Raw genomic sequence first — 18,125 nt, forward strand, 5'->3', positions numbered from 1 at the left:
ATCACTCCAAGGGAGAATGCCTCATTTTTTACTTATTAAGCTCCATAGTCGTGGGTTTTTCTTGTTTGTTGTTGGTTTTCTTTTCTTGTCTATGTTCTGGTCACCAATCATTTGTTGTATTTTATGTAACTCCTATTCATATAACATAATTGGGAATAAGAAGGAAATAAAGATATCATTAGAAGTTCTAGCTAAAGCCACCAGTTTGCAGGAGGCTCCTTGTTCAAATGAGAAATTAGAAAGAGCAGAGGGTTTGTTGAAGGCCCTTCACTGTGCTCTCAGTCAACTTTTCTCTGTGATGTGCTACAAGAAAAACTGGCTAAAGATGGGCCAGCAAAACAGGCAATGGGTAAGAAAGACCCACATTTACAGACCTCTACTTTATTTCTCTTCTACGTTCCCAAACCTTAGCACCAGGTCTCAGCAATAGTACAGTGAATACATGCTTGGTCTTTTGCGTGGCAACTCTCTAAATTGAAAAGCAATTTACTGGGGATGTAACTCTGCTTTGCTGGTGTGTGTGGAGACTCTGGGTTCAAGTTCCACTACGGAAGGAAGTGACTTGGGGACTATGTTTGTGAGCATAGGACTGAGCTGAAACTACTCAGGGACACAAGAGTTAGTCATGTGTGGCTGTAGGCTATCAGCACGTGCTTTGACAAAATCGTCTCTACATAATGTGGTGGAGCAACAGCTCAAAGCTGCCTTGCTTTTCAACATCAGTTATCCATGCAGTGATGCTCCAATATGTCGGTATGCTCTCCTGCATTGCTCCTTCTGCCCACTCAACCTTGATATTCTCCTTTAACTGCCCACAGAGAGCATAGCCTCCACAAACCAAAGTGTTTTCTGTTTTTCCTCCCCAGTTCCCTTCAGACATCCGAATCCCTTTCTCTGATATCTCCCAGGACACATGGACCCCTGAGTGCATCTCAGTCATTCTCTATCCGGGTGATCGGAACCCGAGTCACCCTTCATGTCCTCCCTTTGTGAGTCCCCATGCATGTGCCTGCAACTCCCACATTAAGACCAATTTTGCTCCATTTCCTCCGTGCCCACAACCATCTATGCTTATTAGGTCTTGTTTCTTCCAGTTCTAAATGGGTTCTGGGTATCATATGCTCCCCCAAATATTAATTGGGAATGCCTAATAACAGTCCAGTATGGTCATTTAACTTCCCTGCTTAAAAAAAACCAAAACACTTCATTTTCTCATCACAGAAAAAAATAATGCAGGCTTGTTGCTGATTATATGTGATACTCTGCAGGATATGGGCACAACATTGGTCTATTTTGCATAAGAAAACAAGGAGTTTCCATATTAATAAGGGGCAACAACTCCAAGGCTAACATTCAGGGTCAAAATAATCACCCTTAATATCAAATTTAAAATTTGTTAAGGGTAAAATATTATACTGACCTCCCCCCGCCCCCCATAAAGCTTTTTATTCATATCTGTTTCCCTTACTCTCCATACAGTTCTGTGTATAGATGGAATCATTGTTCTAGCTTTACAAACCTGAATATGCTTAAGTCACTTCACCAAGGCTACACAGCCTGAGAAGCAAGGTCAGAGCCTAGGCAGACCCCTTTTCCCTGCCCGTGATCCATGCGAGTCACTAGAGGAGGGAGCAAGCAGCTGCCACCTCCTTCCTCAGAGCCTAGCTGTATCAGGCTGTTTTACCGTAAGTTAAGACAGCTCTGCTCCTTTCCCTCTCCGGAGAAAGCAGAACTTAACAGCAGCCACAATTAGGAATTAACTGTTTAAAACTGATAATGCTTCTGGAGGGCCAGGATGATCTTCCAAAGAGGTGATTCCCGGAACCCAGTGAGGACGGTGCCGACAATGGAATCTGAGCAGTCCTAACGGAAATGTCAAAAGGATAATGTGTTTTGCAAATGTTTATTGCAAACAGACAAAAGTAGGTTCAATTACTCTTCACAGCCTACACATTTCTTTCTTTGTTGGCTGGAAAACACTCAGGTGTTTTGTTTTTCAAAACGAGGCGGGGGGTGGGGGGGTGCTGTTTTCTTGGATGGCGAGAAAGTATTTTTAGCTTCAGATTTTTGATCATGTATTTCGATGGCCTGCTTTTTTTAAAAAAAATGGCAATGTGGCTTTGAAATGAGAAGGCTAACAAAAGCTAGAGAAGATGATGAATCCACAGGACATCATATATCATCTGTCCTCTGCCCCTCCCCCGCCAACAGGAACACGTTTTACACCTCATTTGTGATTCTGGGCACTTTGAAACTAGAATCTATATTCAGCACATGTCCCTACATGGTTAAATAACAATAATAATCATCTTTCTGACAGTTGGCCCTATAGGAGAGATTCCTTTTAACCACACCTTGGCTACTTTGCTCCTTGTAAGCCCATTGGAGTGGGAACACACATTAGGATTTGTGGAAATAAAAGTTTTTAAAAAGGGTTATAAATCATACCAATTTTTACTGTATAGGCACCTTTCCCTTCCCAGCCTCAATCTCCTGTAATATGTGGTGGCAAGGGTGCTACGGGCTAGGCAGCTGGGACCTTAACGGGAGCCACTGGAGGAGTGCCGAGGGCCTAGTAATCCTCACTATGTGATTGCACTGGTCAGTGAGTCAGATGTGTTTACCTTTAGTTTTCCTTTCAGTGTGACTCCATAAAGTGAGAATCATTGTTCCCATTTCACAGATTAAGAAAGAGAGACAGGGGAGGAGAGGGAGATAATTACATGCATGGTGTCGAATTGCAGTTATCCCTCCCTACCTACACAATCTGAACCCTCAGGGTCTCAGCATGGGACTCTATTTGGGAGGGACCTTTATATAAGTTGTTACAATGGGATGGCTCCTACCTAGTAGGACTGGATGGTTAGTGTTATACAAAGGGGAGATTGAAACCAGAGAGAGAGATGACAGTGGGAGGACACACAAGGAGAAGGCAGCTGTGTGACCAGAGTGATATCTACATCTACAAGCCGATAGTGGCCAGAGATGGCCAGATACACCAGAAACTTGACAGACAAGGGGACTTTCTCCCGGAGAACCTGGAGGACAGAAGGCCCCGCTGACAGCCTCCTGCCCTCCAGCTCTGTGAATCAATGACTCATGCCTTTAGCCACCCAGCTCTTGGGAGGTCACAGGAGCCGTATTGAAAAAAATCAAAGCTATTGCCTCAAGTCAAGCCACTCACAGTAGAATTTAGTCCTTGGTCATCTGGCTTGAACCCTGGTCCCCTAACTGATGTAGCTGTTGCAAGCTTGGTCCTTCACCAAACAGCACAGCCTCAGCTAAAAAGCGGGGTTGTCTGTGCCGCTCCAAACCTATCAGATCAGTCTTCCAAACAACATCCTTTGGGACTGCTTCTGTACTTTCCAGTTTGAGAAAAATGGCCTTTCCGTGTTGATCAGCAAGTATCTAGTCCCCTGTCTTTGCTGTTTAACCATGGCCAGGACTCTGAGGAACAGGAAAAACAGGATTTGCTTTAGGAACCTGTAAACTTACTTCCAAGTGCTGCTCTACCCCGGCTGAAGGTGAATGAAATACCAGATTGCTATGTCTTCTCTAAGCTCCGACTTTTTTTTTTAATGTATTCCTAGGGCCATGACCCCAGAAGATATCAACATCAGCTTCTGACTGAACTCCCGAAGTAGCCTTGTCACCTCCTCACATGAATCTCAGATTATCTTTGCAGGATCCTTAGTGGTTTCTCCCCCCAAAGCTAATCTGAATCTGTCCTTTCCCTTCACTCTCTCTACCAGTGATATAGCAATCTTTAAGATGAAGCCGGAGTTCCTGAACCTGCCTTTCTCTCTCCTTAGTGTCCCGCCATGCATACATTGCCACCCATTTCCCATGCCCAGCCTCACATGCTTCTTTATTCTCTAGGTGTGCAAAGTTGCTTTCTTGCCAGGGTTGTCAATCGCATCTTTCAAGGCCCTTTCTTGCACGGGGCCTCTCCTCCCCAAGCTGTGCCCACACAGGTGTGACTTCTCCGTGCTTTCCTGTACTGCGCTGTTAATCAGCCTGTTTATTAATGGTAAGTGGGGTTGTTTTCACTTCTTCCCACACTCCATGAGACCAAGGACAAGGCCACAACTCTCATTACGATGTTTGTATCCCAGCACCCAGTCTGCAATTGGTCCATAGGCAGCCTCAATGTGTGCTTGCTGAATAGATGAAAGAAATTGGGAGCTGACCCAGTTTCAGGCAAGCTCTGTGCATTTTCTTCAAGAAACATTTGCTTCAGAAACCCCACCGCCATTTACAGATTAGGTGCCAGGTGCAGGGGACGTGCAGTATGTTTTTTTCTTTTCTTTCTTCTTCTTCTCTCTCTTTTTTTTCTGAAGAGTCTTTGTTCTTTCCCACATAATGCAGCCTCCCGGATCCTATCTTGTTGAACAAAGCTACAGCATTTTCTCCTAATTGCTTTAGGTAAGACTGTGAGATCTAATCACTAATCAGATGCTGTGTTTAAGACAGAAAAAAAATGGCTAATTAATGGAATCCACTACTGCTGGCGTTAAAGATCATGGCTCAGATGCGGAGTTGTCGTAATGGGAGATACACTGTGGGGTGTGAGAATCCTTGGGCACAAAGTGGCTTTTTCACCCCCCAGAGATGTTAAAACCCACAATCCCAATCAAATGACAAGTAGGAGCTCGGAGTGAGGGTGAACAGTCACGGAGTCCAGGGACTCTGTCCATCCTGGAGGTAGTAACAAGAAATTCTAAAAGTTTGCTTGTTAGGATTGCAAACTGCATCTCTTTGCAATTCTTCAACATGGCTTTATTTTCTAACCCAGTGTCCCCATTCCCTTAGCCACCCCTGCTAGCATAACCGCAGTCCTCAGGAGCATGCTGGCATGGAAGAAGGCAAAGATATCAAATGGAGGCAGTGCCTGGGAACACTGTGATAGGGGCAGTGCTGGCTTCTGACCCTTAGCCAGCTGCCTGGAAAGAGTGTTATCTGAGAGCCGGGGTTGTGCATAGTCTATAGAGCACCAGGAATGCAATCTGGGAGGGAGGCTCGGGCAGCCATAGCCTGTGCTCAGGGTAAGCCAGGCCTCAGCTGCTACTTCAATTTGCTTATCCTGACCTTACTTTCCCTGCTGAACACCACTGAGTTACAGTGTTATGTTAGTACACTGTGAGGTCCCTGAGGTGACCTCTACCAGCACTGTGACCCCTACCATCCCCAGCTGAAAGCCTGCACCCTTCAAGTGCCTAGGTAGCAGGTCTCCAGGTTGGGAATAGGAATGGTTCCTGATCAAGATCTGGGAAAGTAAGATGTCATATTCATATGAGATGGGCTGATTTGAGTCTTTTATGTACCACGTGCTCCATCAATTACTATTGAGTGCATTTTCCATGTATGACACTTGCAAAAATAATAATAATAATATTGGAAAGCTTAAAAGAAGTCATGAGTGAATGGAGAGGAGTCCTCTACAGTGTGAAAATTCCACTCCTCCCCAAGCCCATAGGTTCATTCAAAGCTGTTCTAATCAATTTCTCTCAGTGCTTCTCAGGGAAATGTTCAGGCTGGGCCTTAATTCATGGGCGAGTGTAAAGGCTTGAGAACAGCCAAGGATTCTTGAAAGAGGGGGAGATGGGAAGGGAGGGCTGACTTACTCTGCTAGGTAGCAAGATTTCTGCTTACGGCTATATATATATATATATATATATATATATATATATAATTGTAATTAAGACTACTAAGTTACAGAGGACACTAAGTTTTGAGACAATGACCCAGAGTCATTCTACACTGAAATCAGTGTGGGTGAAAAGGAAGGACAGACAGCAAGAGTGTGCTGTCTCAGAGCACAGCCTTGAGGGAAGAGAGACTACTCCAAGGACAGAAGAAAGAGCAGGTACCCTCCGTCTCAGGCAGGTATCTGAGGCCCTAGATCTCTCCTCCATGTCTATGAGGTTTTGACAGTGGCTTAACTCTTCCAATTTTTTATTTCTTTCTCTGTAAAATGCATTTTAAATGAGATACCTTGAGAAATGATTGTTGGGCTCTACTTTGAAGTTTAAGTAAAAGAATCCAGATTCAGAAAGGCCATACTTCCCCTTATATATACAACCCATATTTTATGTGTAAATGGGCATGCATGTGTGCAGGTGCATGCACACAAACTTCTATCTATCTATCTATCTATCTATCTATCTATTCTCTATTTATCTATCTATCTATCTATGAATGAATGACATGAAAGCAGAGGGGACTACTGGGATGGGAAGTGGCAGGGGTGAGAGGACAGGAGAAGGTCATGGAGTTGATTGTTAAAGGACATGAGATACTTGAAATGAAAAAAGCCACAATGACACCTACTCCATTGTATAAGTAATAAGTACCAATAGGTTAAAAAATTAAAAAGTTGTAAGGCTCCTCCTGTAAACCAGACTCCACACACCAGCGTTTATGGGTAATGCCACATAGAGTGGCTGCTTGGAGTTTGCCTGGGAAGGAGCATGACACCCTGAGTGAGCAGTATATGGGCCTGGGGCCAACCTGGCATGAGTACTTTCAATTCAAGAGTGGAGACAGTGCATGAGTCAGATTGGGTCAGAGATGAGCTCTCGTTCCGGCTCTGCTTTCAACTGATATGACAGTGGAGTGGTCCAGAAAAAAAAAAAAAAAAAAAAAGGAACCTCAGTCTCTGAGCTTTGTTTTGACATCTTTGAAATGGGAATAGTGGACTCCCCAGGGGATGACTGTTGCTCTATGATTTATGACCCCCCCATATAGGAGATGGACTTGTGGGTTTGTCAGTCTTTCTTCTAAAACGAAACATGAAAGACTCTCGCTGCCTAGTTGGGATGACCTAGACTCATACCTCGATTATGCTATTGACAAAGATGCCATTGGAGAATGTCCCAGAACCTCAATGCAGTCATTCTCTACCATGAAAAATATAAAGAAAGAATAATTAGGACTCCTTTATAGAGTTGAGGTCAACATGGTGACAATTACACATGAAATGTTTTGTAAATGGGGCAATAATAGGAAGGTTGGTATAAGCATGATGGAAAACGTTGAAAACATTCTACTCTTTGAGTGGTGGCCAGTATATTATTTCATAACCCAGCTTGTGTGGGATGCAGAGCTTTATTTTTTACTTTATAGATGGAACTATTGAGATTCAGAAGTATAGAACAAGTCACATACCAATCATCAGCCAAGACACAAGTCACATTGCTTACAGAGTCAAAATTCACAGTCTTATTTTTGTGCCCTATCTTTCCATGAATAGGTCAGCCATACAAAATGCTAGAGTCCTACAGTTCTCACAAGGCTAATGGTGGTGTCCAGAGAGACCCACTGAGGTAGAGAATAGGCAGTCAGATGGCGCCTTCATCCCTATGAAGGAGGCAGCTAGCTGTGTTTGCACAGAGAAGGGTTGAGGGCTTTTTCCAGGCATGCTATGTTAAAAGTTTTATTGTGTTGGGCAGCCTGGGAAAAGACACCTGCCTCATTGGGGCAGGAGAGGGTTGGCAACCTCAGGTGAACTCGCTCTTGGCTGGGGCAGAGCATAGATGCTGAAAGGAATCGCCTCTTGTTCACTTAATGCAACTGACATGCTGTTGCAGCCCCAGGGAGCACAGGTCAGCAACTTCATGAATTACACTTTTGCTTGTAATCCAGTTGCTGGGGTGAAATATTATGTTGCCTAGGGCAGGGCTATTCCTGGTTCTTAGTTGTTTAAATTACCAAGTTTCCTGTTTGGAAGGAAGGGAGATTTATTGAATAGCTACCAAGTATCAGGCCTGGTGCCACTGCCTTTGCCTTGATGGCTTTATTTAACCCTAACAAGAACCACATTCTATATTGTGCTATGTGGTTGATTAGATGTTAATAGGTTCTAGTAGTAAAAAGAATGTACCAAAGGTCACAGTTTGGTAGTGTTAGAGCAGAGACTCCCAGCCTGTGGTTGTCAGTCTCACACTGCTGGCAGCAGCACTCTGCCTATCTGTGTAATACTGGCAACAAATGTACCTGTACAATCCACAGCCCTTCACTGATGAAAGGCCTGCAGTGGTAGAGAAGTGTGGTCTATCCCAGAGAAAGCCTGTTAGTTTTGTAAGCAGACAATAATTCACTCATTTGCTAATACTGCATCTCAGCTCAAGTCTGAGTCCTGTGTGCCTTCACTCTGTCATAAGGCATGAAAGCAAGGATGCTTCTACAAACCAGTGTGAACATCATATTTGAGCCTGGCAGTAATGGTGCATCCTTTGTCTCGACATCAAAAGCCCATTTATATCTTGACAAGTCTATATATGTATAGAAAAACACAAATAACTACAGAAAAATCAAGCCCCTCCGATATCCAATTGTCCCATTTTCCAAGAAAATGAAAGCAAGGATAACTTAAAATGAATAAAAATATACTCTCCATTTGGAAGTCTGCAATTGACAGTGTTTATCAGAAATTACATGAGCTGTAGACTCGAGCTTCTATTTGATTGTGGGGTTGAATCCACGCCTGAGCTCTGAGATTCGGGCTTGGTGAGTGATTGCTACGGCTGGGGGAATTGGCAGTGTGACCGGGCCGAGGGAAGGATAAGATGATTAGGTCCAAGCCTCCACTTCACTGCCTCTTCCTCCGAGATTTAGAATCCATCTCTCTTTCACTCTCTTAATATTTCCTGAACACCGTGAATTTCTCCAGGGGGCTTTATGGCCAGAACTGATCACGTTCAATTCTCCCGGGAGGAAATAGGCAGGTTTGTCTTGTTTATTTATTTATTAAGTAAAGAGCAGAAGTGGAGAGGGGAGTCTCCTTACCGTTTGCTGGAGTGGCTGGAGAAGCCTAGGCAACTCAAGGGTGATCAGCCCCCAGCCTGAATCTCTTCTCTAGTGGATCACTGTCCCCAAAGCCTGTCTTCTGCTTTCCCATCCTTTTGCATGCCTTTCTTCTCCTCCCTCTCTTCCTTGCCTTGGCCCTGCAATGACTTCGCTCTGGACAGACACTTCAAGGCACAGTTACCAAGCTTCACTCTAAGTATCTCAGTTTACCACAGATTTGTTTTGAACACTGATCAGCAAACCATCAAGGTTGGGGGCTGCTGGCTGAGAGCTAGCTTCTCCCTCCACCTGCTGCTCAGCATCCTTGCCACTTCTTCCAAAGACAGCAGTGTCCAAAGACAGTCGGAGCCTACCTGTTCTCTAGAACTTGAACTTGCCCGTACTCCATAAGGCTGTGAGCTTTCCCTGTGGTTCTGGTCACTCATACCTTTGTCTCCTTTGTTTCTTGTCAAGCTTCTGTTCCTCACAGGAGCATCCTAGTAGAATCTGTCTGATGCCCTTCATGGTTTCTAGTTTTCGATTCCCGATAAGGCTGATAAGTGGGAGGTGCTGAAATGCTTTCTTCTTCCTCTCCTGACTGCCTCCCACTAGGCAGCTACTCATGTCCGAAGTCTTGGCCTTTGGATTATCTGCCAAAAACATGGGGTGTTCAGCACTGTGTGGTTATCTGAGACTCATCAGTAAACTCAGGGGCACACCATCAACTACCTGTGGATGTGTCCTGTGCTACTGCATTGTGGAGAAAGAATCCCAGAGGTGGGACCTTGAGAGAGACCATCAGAGTACTCAAATTGTTTAGGGCACCTCTAGGCCTGAGACCTCTGACACTGTGAGCCAGGGCAGCTGGTAGGCAGGGGATGCTTCTTCAATGATAACATCAGCTCTTTGCTTAAGACTGTGTCACACCAGTGACCATGAATATAAAGATAAACTGGGATGATCTTTATCTCCAAGACCCTTGAGAAGCAAGACAAGGGGCATTCAGGGTCCTGCTGCTCAGGAAACACAGGACATCTAGGTCAGACCCTGTTTCCCAGATCAAGAATTAGAAGCCCAGAGGTATTGTTAGTACTGAGACACTGGCCTAGGGTCACCTGCATACTTACGGATAGAGATTTCATTATATCTGAATGTTAAACACATTGTAGGTAGGTGATGATACTGGGCAGGGGTTGGGTAATATAGTGGGGGTTACTTATAGAGGCAGCATTTAAAATGAACATGTTGAAAACACAGAAAAGATGTTATTTTCAAGCCGATCCTTGCTCACCAGTGATCCATCCTTCATCCAGGTGTTCATGGTGGACTTCTGCACACAGATCCATTTCCCAAATAACATGATGGCCTACCAGGGCAGAGGGGAGCGTGAGTCTCACAGAGCCTGTGCATAGATGGCAGGACCTGGCTGTGCAGTGATATAACATTCTCTCCTTATTTCCCCTAACTTCGAAGCTTTCTGCTTGAGCAAATTGCTATCTGAAATGACATGCATACAGAGCTTTTCCTATAACGGATTCACCATGTTTCCTGTACAGAAAGCAGCCCATCCAAGTGAGTGCCATGCTGGGGGCACCATGTATAGGATGAGGTACTGGACTAAGTAGTTGCTGGCTGTGCTGGGGACATCTGTAATTGAGGAAGGCCCCCATAGGCAGGGGAAGAGAGGTGCTGGGTGTGGTACTTCATGTCATCCCCATGGCCTCGGATTTCTTCATCTCTCTTTACTCTTCCACCTTGGCCTCTCTCCCCTCTCCTTTCTATGTCTACTTTCTCCCCAACTCTTCTGTTATAGTTTTGTAAAATAGGTAAAATACTAGATTAAGATCCTGCCTGACATTGCCTTGGGGTTAGTGACCAGTAAACTTAGGACCCAACACCAGAGAGTGGAGAAGACTGAGCCACAGGTCGGCACATGCCTCAGCTTCAGACTGTCAGGTTCCCAGCTCCTCCTACCATGAAGCTCAAATCTGGATTCATGCTGCAAAGCCTTCCAGTATTCCTAATAACTTGAAAGTTCAGATTTAGTATGATGGTCATGATTCTTAAATAGTACCAATTAATTAAACTTTATGTAAAAGGCAAGACACGACCCCTAGGCCTTCAGAGTGGTCTGTAGTAGTAAACACCATTTAAAGTCTGTCTTCTCGACTCGCTGTTTAACTCCAAGCACATTTTCTTAACCTGAGTGTTAGCTCTATTGACTATCAAGTAGCCTATAAGATGGGGTATCAGGGCCCACCCCACTGTCCTCTGTAAAGTTGATGGCATCACAACTAATAATTCCCTCTACTCCCTCCCATCCACCCCACAGGGTGACTGTGGTGTTTTAGTCATAGATACATCTGATTCCAGAGAGGCAACACCAGTGGGTCCTGTACTCTCAGCCTGAGTTCTCCCTGTAAATGATCAAATCAGGAGAGCTCGCAGTGTGTTTTCACCCTGCTTTGTTGAAAGCCATTTCCCCAAAATGCATTTTACGTGGGCAATGAGTCTCTATTCATGCACAATTTCACATGAAAAGATTTGCCCTTTTCATCGCACGCATGGCTTGAATCGGCCAGCCTGCATGAAAATATTTCCATTCATTAGCATGCCAAATGATGTCACTGGCCTGGAACTTAGGTCGAGATTGCCATAGACTCACAGAATCCTAAGACTCCAAGCATTCTCGGAGGGCCCTTGAGTCTAACCTTCCAGCTAATGGTTCTTTAAATGCGTCTGAAATCTCCTTCTGTGGTGGTGGAGCTAACCATTCTAAGAAGTTGCCCTGACCACTCTTCTTACATGGAATGCCTTCCTTATATTGAATACAAGCTGGAATTTCACTAATTTCTGCTCACTGATCTACCTTCCAGAAATAATGACAAGAAGTTTGATAGCAGTACTTTATGAGTGACCACAAAATAATTGTAATAGTAAGAAGGTACATCACACATGTCAGAAATGTTCTAGATCTTCAATGCATATTTATTTGTTTTACATGCACAAAGCCACTCTAAGGATGGCTGTGATGTCATTCTGATTTGATAGATGAGGCACAAAAGTTGCATACCCCAGTTCCAGGGCTGTTAGCCCTTAATGATTGAAGCTATAAGTCACCCTATGTACCAGGATCTACTGTAAGATGCATGATATAGCTCATAGCCAACTCTACTAATTTACTGTAGAATGAGTTTGTGTATGCTAGTCTGTATCCACAAAAATGTATTGATCATTGATATATATTTATTGTGTCCAGTGGTAAGTCTTGTCAAGATATTGTCATACAAGCACGTTATGCACTTTGACCTTATTTGACCCCACATCATTCAATTTCTCCCTCCCAGACAGCTCTACCTTCATGGTGTTTCCTCCACTCTCTCAGACCTTTCATGTCTATGGCAGGGTGTTATCTAAGTATATAGGATCCAGAACTTACAAATGAGAGAAAACATGAGGTATTTGTCTTTCTAAGTCTGACTGTGTCTTTTTAATATGATCTCCAGATGTATCTATTTCCCCAAAGAGGACACAATTTCATACTCCATGGCTAACTAAAACTCAGCTGAGTATATATGCCACATTTTCTTTATCCACATATCTGCTGACAGGTTGATTCCTAACTTAACTATTGAAAATAGTGCTACAGTGAACACACATAGGCAAAAACCTGTGTGGTACAATGAGTTAGAATCCTTTGGTTACATGCCTACGAGTATAGGTGGGTCATATGGTAATTTTATTTTTAGTTCCATCCTGTATGCCAGCATTTCTCAACCTGTGGGACTCAGCTTCCACAGAGGTTACATATCAGAAATCCTGCTTATCAGCTATTTGCATTACAATTCATAACAGTAGCAAAATTGCAGTTACTAAGTAGCATTGAAATAGTTTTATGGCTGGGGGTCACCACAGCATGAGGAACTGTATTAAAGGGTCGCAGCATTAAGAAGGTTGGAAGCTGCATATATATCAAAAGATGGCCTAGTCGGCCATCACTGCAAAGAGAGGCCCATTGGACTTGCAAACTGTATATGCCCCAGTACAGGGGAACCCCAGGGCTAAAAAGGGGGAGTGGGTGGGTAGGGGATTGGGGGGTGGGTATGGCGGACTTTTGGGCTAGCATTGAAAATGTAAACGAGGAAAATACCTAATAAAAAAATAAAATAAAGTAAAAAAGAAGGTTGGAAACCACTGCTTAAGCTATCTTCACTCAATTATTCCCTTTGCTGTGCAAAAGTGCTTTATTCTCATGCAACACCATTGATCAATTGTTGGTTTTATTTCCTCGACTATTGGAATCCTTTGTTGATCACTCTTGCCTATGTCCTTGTTTTCCATATATTTTTCTCTAACAATTTCAGAGTCTTGTTTATGGTAACGTCTCTGACCCATCTTGAATTTTTTTGTGTGTGTGCATCGTGAGAGGTGGAGGTCTAGTTGTTCTACATGTCGCTATGCAGTTTTCTAGCACTGTTTATTGGAAAGATTACTTTTCCAATATATGATGGGTGTTTTGTTGTTGTTTTAATTTTAATCTCAAGTTGGCTGAGTCTGTGTGGGTTTATTTCTAGATCTTCTCTTCTGTTCCATTAGTCTACCTGTCTGTTTTCGTGTCTCTAAATTTGTTGTTGTTGGTTTGGTTTGGTTTTAGCTATGCTAATTTAACTTAAAATCAGGTATGGTTGATGCCTCCAGCACCGTTCTCTTGCCTGGGATTCTATGGTGATCATTTTGTCCTTTTCCCCCACCGTATGAAGAATAGAATGGCTTCTCTTATTTCTTTGAGGAACGCCACTGGGATTTAGATGGGAATTCTGCGGACTCTGAATTTCTTTTGGTAACTGAGCCACTTTACAATATTAATTGTGCTGATCCACTGAGCGTGGGAGGTCTTTCCATCTTCTAGTGTTGCAGTCAATGTCTGTCTTTGGTGTTTTAAATTTTTTTATTGTAGAGATTTTTGCCTCCTTGGTTTGGTTTATTTCTACATATTTTTGAAACTATTGTGAATGAGACTGTTTTCTATATTTCTTTTTCAAAACATGTTTGTTACTGATCAGTGAAAACTACTGGTTTGGTGTATTTATATTCTGTTGTTATATTCTGTTGTTAGCCTACACATTTTCCAATGAAGTCTTCCATGTCTTACATACAGAGCCATGCTGTTTGTAAGTAAGGATAATTTCAGTTTTTACTTTTTCTATTGTTATTAATTTTTTTATTTTTCTGATGGTTTTGTCCTAATATAAAATTTCAGTGACTGTATAGAGGAAGAATGAAGAAAGTAGAAATGTAAATTATTCTTGGTTTTAGTTTTTCCCCATTTAGTATGATGTGCACAGTAGACTTCTCATATACAGCCTTTGTTAAACTGGCATGTGTTCATTCTTTTTAGTCCTAATCCATTCAAGTTTTTTTTTTTTTATCAAGAAGGGATGTTAGATTTGCCAAAGGGCCTTTCTGCATCTATCAAAATGATTGTGTTTTTTTTTATTTTTATTGTATTGACATATGATGTATTATTTTATTGTTTTTGATTTTTAGTGTATTGACATAGGATGTATTTATTACTTTATTGTTCTGAACCATCCTTGCATCCCTGGAACCAAGCCAGCTTCATCATAGGAAATGATCCTGTTATGTTTTTAAATCAATCTGTTGATATTTTATTGAGACTTTTTCTTTCCATCTGCAACATGGAGATTCAGTTGTAATTTCCCTTTTTATTGTATATTTATCTAGTTGGGTATCAAAAGGAGATTGGTAATGTTCCTTCCATGTCTATGTTATATAATAGTTTAAGGAGCAATGATATTATTTTTTTCTTCAACTGTTTGGTAGAACTTAGCAATGAAGTTGCCTAGCCCTGGAATTTTTGTTGGAAGATGTTATTCTTTCAGTCTCATTGTTTGTTCCATAGTTATTTAAGTCGTGATATACTCTTAAGTTCAGGAGGTCATGTGTATCTAAAAGCTAATCTATTTCTTTCAGATTTTCCAATTTATAGGAATATTGGTTTTTAAAGTTCACCATTATACTCTTAATTTCATTGATATTTCTTGTAATGTCATTTCTTCAGCTCTAATTTTATTACTTTAAAATTTTTCCTCTTTTTATATTTTGGTTATTCTGGCTTTAGAGTCACAGAGGAGAACTACTTCCCTGGAATGTCTGTGAGAAGGTCTCCAGGGAGCTTTAGCCAACTCTGGATGTTGGCAACACAAGGCCTTGGCAAGATGCCTAGGCTGAGGAAAATGAAACCTTAATGCTAATTCTAAGAGAGTGTGGAAACCCAGAAGGCCAATAAAACTGCAGGCAAGGAAGACCTAGATTACAAAATCTTAGATGAGTCTAAGGATTCCATAGGGAATTGGTCTAGAAACCATTTATGTCATATTCTTACAAAGAATCTGTCTGCGTGATGCCATGTCTTGAGAACTATTAAGGACTGTGGACACTCTTGAAATTAGTTTAAATATACTTAGCACTAGGAGTGGGTGATTAGCACTAGGAGAAGCAGGGACCGATTTTTGTGGCATAAAGTGACAAGTTGTCATGGGGTGGAATTGTAATTGTTGCTTTTATTATCAACTCAAAGGGATTTAGAACCATCCAGGAGATGCTGCTCTGGATGTTTGAATAAGAATGTTTCCAGAGAGATTTAATGGAAAAGGGAACACCCACCCTGAATTTGGTCTGCACTATTCCATGCCTGGGGTTCTGGACCAAACACAACTATGGAAAAGAGAAAGGCAGAGGAGCACCAGCATTTGCTTGTCTCTGACTGCAGACGCAGTTAACAAAGGCCTTAGGCTCCAGTTACATGTACTTCCCACCACAATGGACGGTATCTGATGTAAAAGCCATGCCTTCTTCCTTAAGTTCTGTTACCTCGTATTTCTTCACAATACTGAGAAAACTAGTAAAATGTTTCAACCACAGTCTGATGGGGTGGTCCCTTGGTGGGTTCCTGTTAGGTATTCTAAATACCTTCTATACACGGAGGGTCATCTTTTTATATTAATTTGGGAAATTTTATTCTATGGTTTTTATCTAATACATTTTCTGTGCCTTTGGCTTATAGTTTTCCTTCTACATCCATTGCGTTGTCACAGTGCCCTACAGACTGCACTGTTCGTACTTTCTTCGTATTTTATCTTTATGTTTGTCTGAATATTCTAATTTAACTTCCTTTTCATCAAACTCTGCCTTCCAGTTGGTCTTTTCCTTCAGTGAGGTTTCCATCATGTATTTAATTTGACTTATTATTTTCATTTCAAATTTTCGATATTAAGATTTTAGTATTTTTATCTACTTATTGAATTCATTTTAGCACACTATATTGGATTCCTTACACATTCGTCTGCTTGGTCTTCTCAGTTCATTAGGAATGACTTGCATCCTCTTTTGTTTTGTTGAATATTCTTATCATCTTTCTTTTGATTTCTTTGGGGTTTACATAATTCATTCTCATAAGAACCCACTACCATGGAGTTTGTGATTTTGAAAGAGTCATGTTCCCTTTGTTATTTCTTCACTGGGACTTGTTCATCTTAGATTATATTATTGCCTGCCATTTTAAAATCACCTCTATTTGCAAGAGTCAAGAAAAGTAGGTCATAGCAGAGTTGTTGGTATCATTCATCCCGCCTAGACCAGGGCTATGTGACCATAGTTACACCCTCAGGCCACGTACTTGTGATAAAAGGCCTGCCTCCCGACACCATTGCAAGAAGAGAATATTAACAACAAAAGCAACCACAACTCACAAATATGTCTGCTGTACTGAGTAATCTCATTTTACTGGGGTTTGAGGTGCCCTGTCATGCTTTTATATGCTTTGTCCTCTAAGTCTAGAATGCCTCCCATTTGGTGTCTGTGTGGTCCTGTGGTTCCCAGGTCCTGTCCTCTTAGCGGTGGAGACAATGTTTTGCCGTTTAGAAACGTGCTTCTGCTGAGTTTCCTGTGGACTGCAGTTTCTCTTGAAGTCCGTTCTCCTTTTCCCCAGTCTAATAGTTAGGGACGGTGCAGTCAGTGGCTCTCCATATAACCTGTGACTCTACAGCTGACAATGTTCATTTTGCTGTTTCCACTTCTGAACGTTCTTCTTTTCTCTTTTGTCTTTAGTTTATGGACCCAGAGTGGAGGCAGGGAGACCCTGTATCCTCCTTATCGCTTTGTTCAGGGCTTGAGGTTATAGTCTGTTTCCTTTACACACCTGATGTTCAATATTTCTGTTTTTCATCTCGTCTCCCAGTCTGCTGCTTTCTGACATGCTCCATTGCCTTTGCACATGCCTTTCCTCTTTTTCTTTTAGCTCACAGGACAAAGCAGACTGCTGTCTCTCCTCTGCCAACTTAGCCAATCTCCTTTCCCCAAAATTTAACCCAGAGTGATTCTACTTTTCATGGACCCTGTCAATATAATCTGTATACATTGTGTCCAGTTATTCCTGACAAGGGCTTCATGTCTTTTAAGTAAACATTTAAGAGTCCCTGGACAGGGTTTTCCCTGGTCCTGCTCTCAGTAGCAGTCCTTCTTCAAACACTCTGCCACCCTTCTATGGATGCTCTTCACTCTCCACTATCTATTTGACTGACTGTGAAGGATATTTTAGTGCCATTTTTCTGTCTCAGAATACAGTGTTCTTATGTGTAGAAGATCCTTTGATCATGGCTCTGGTTCAAGACTGCTAGTATACTTCTTTCTTCTCTTCCAAATGTCTTAGTCTATTGCAAGCACTATGTTAATAATTAAAGATAAATCTATGGGGTTTTACTAGCTTTACCCTAAAGACTATTCTGGTAGAATATCGAATGTGACACAACATTATGAAAAAGGTAGGAAGGGGACATGAAAGAGAAGAAAGCTTTTCTCTACTGAAGGGGGCATATCAAACACATGTGAGTGAAGAAATTATATATTATATATAGTGAAGGATACACACACACACATACACACACACACACACACACACACACACACACACACATATATATATATATATACATACATATATATATATGTAGAGAGAGAGAGAGCATTGGGGGTAGCAAAATATCTACAAATCTAGAAATCATTAAACTCTAAGATAATATGTACATGCCCTTAATGAATCCACAGAAGGCGGCCATACAATTTACCAATATTACAAAAGGGAAAAGAAAGAATAAAATTCATTTGAAACCAAGAAAACTTAGTTTAAGTAAAATCATGCATAATACCATGCAGCGTGCCCTACAGAAAACCATCTGTGAATTTTAACTTTTGTACTTTTGTGTATATGGGGGTGTTTGTGTACCTATGTGGGGTGCTTATGGAAGGTGAGAGAAGGC

At 42.0% G+C, this 18,125-nt stretch overlaps 1 protein-coding gene across 9 annotated transcripts in view; it reads left to right on the top strand.

Annotated features, from left to right (window-relative positions):
* Dab1 (disabled 1) overlaps positions 1-18,125 on the top strand; it is a 1,125,345-nt gene that overhangs the window by 443,445 nt on the left and 663,775 nt on the right. The window lies entirely within an intron of this gene.

This window comes from Mus musculus, chromosome 4 (genome assembly GCF_000001635.26).
Source record: "Mus musculus strain C57BL/6J chromosome 4, GRCm38.p6 C57BL/6J".
NCBI classification, from domain to species: Eukaryota; Metazoa; Chordata; class Mammalia; order Rodentia; family Muridae; genus Mus; species Mus musculus.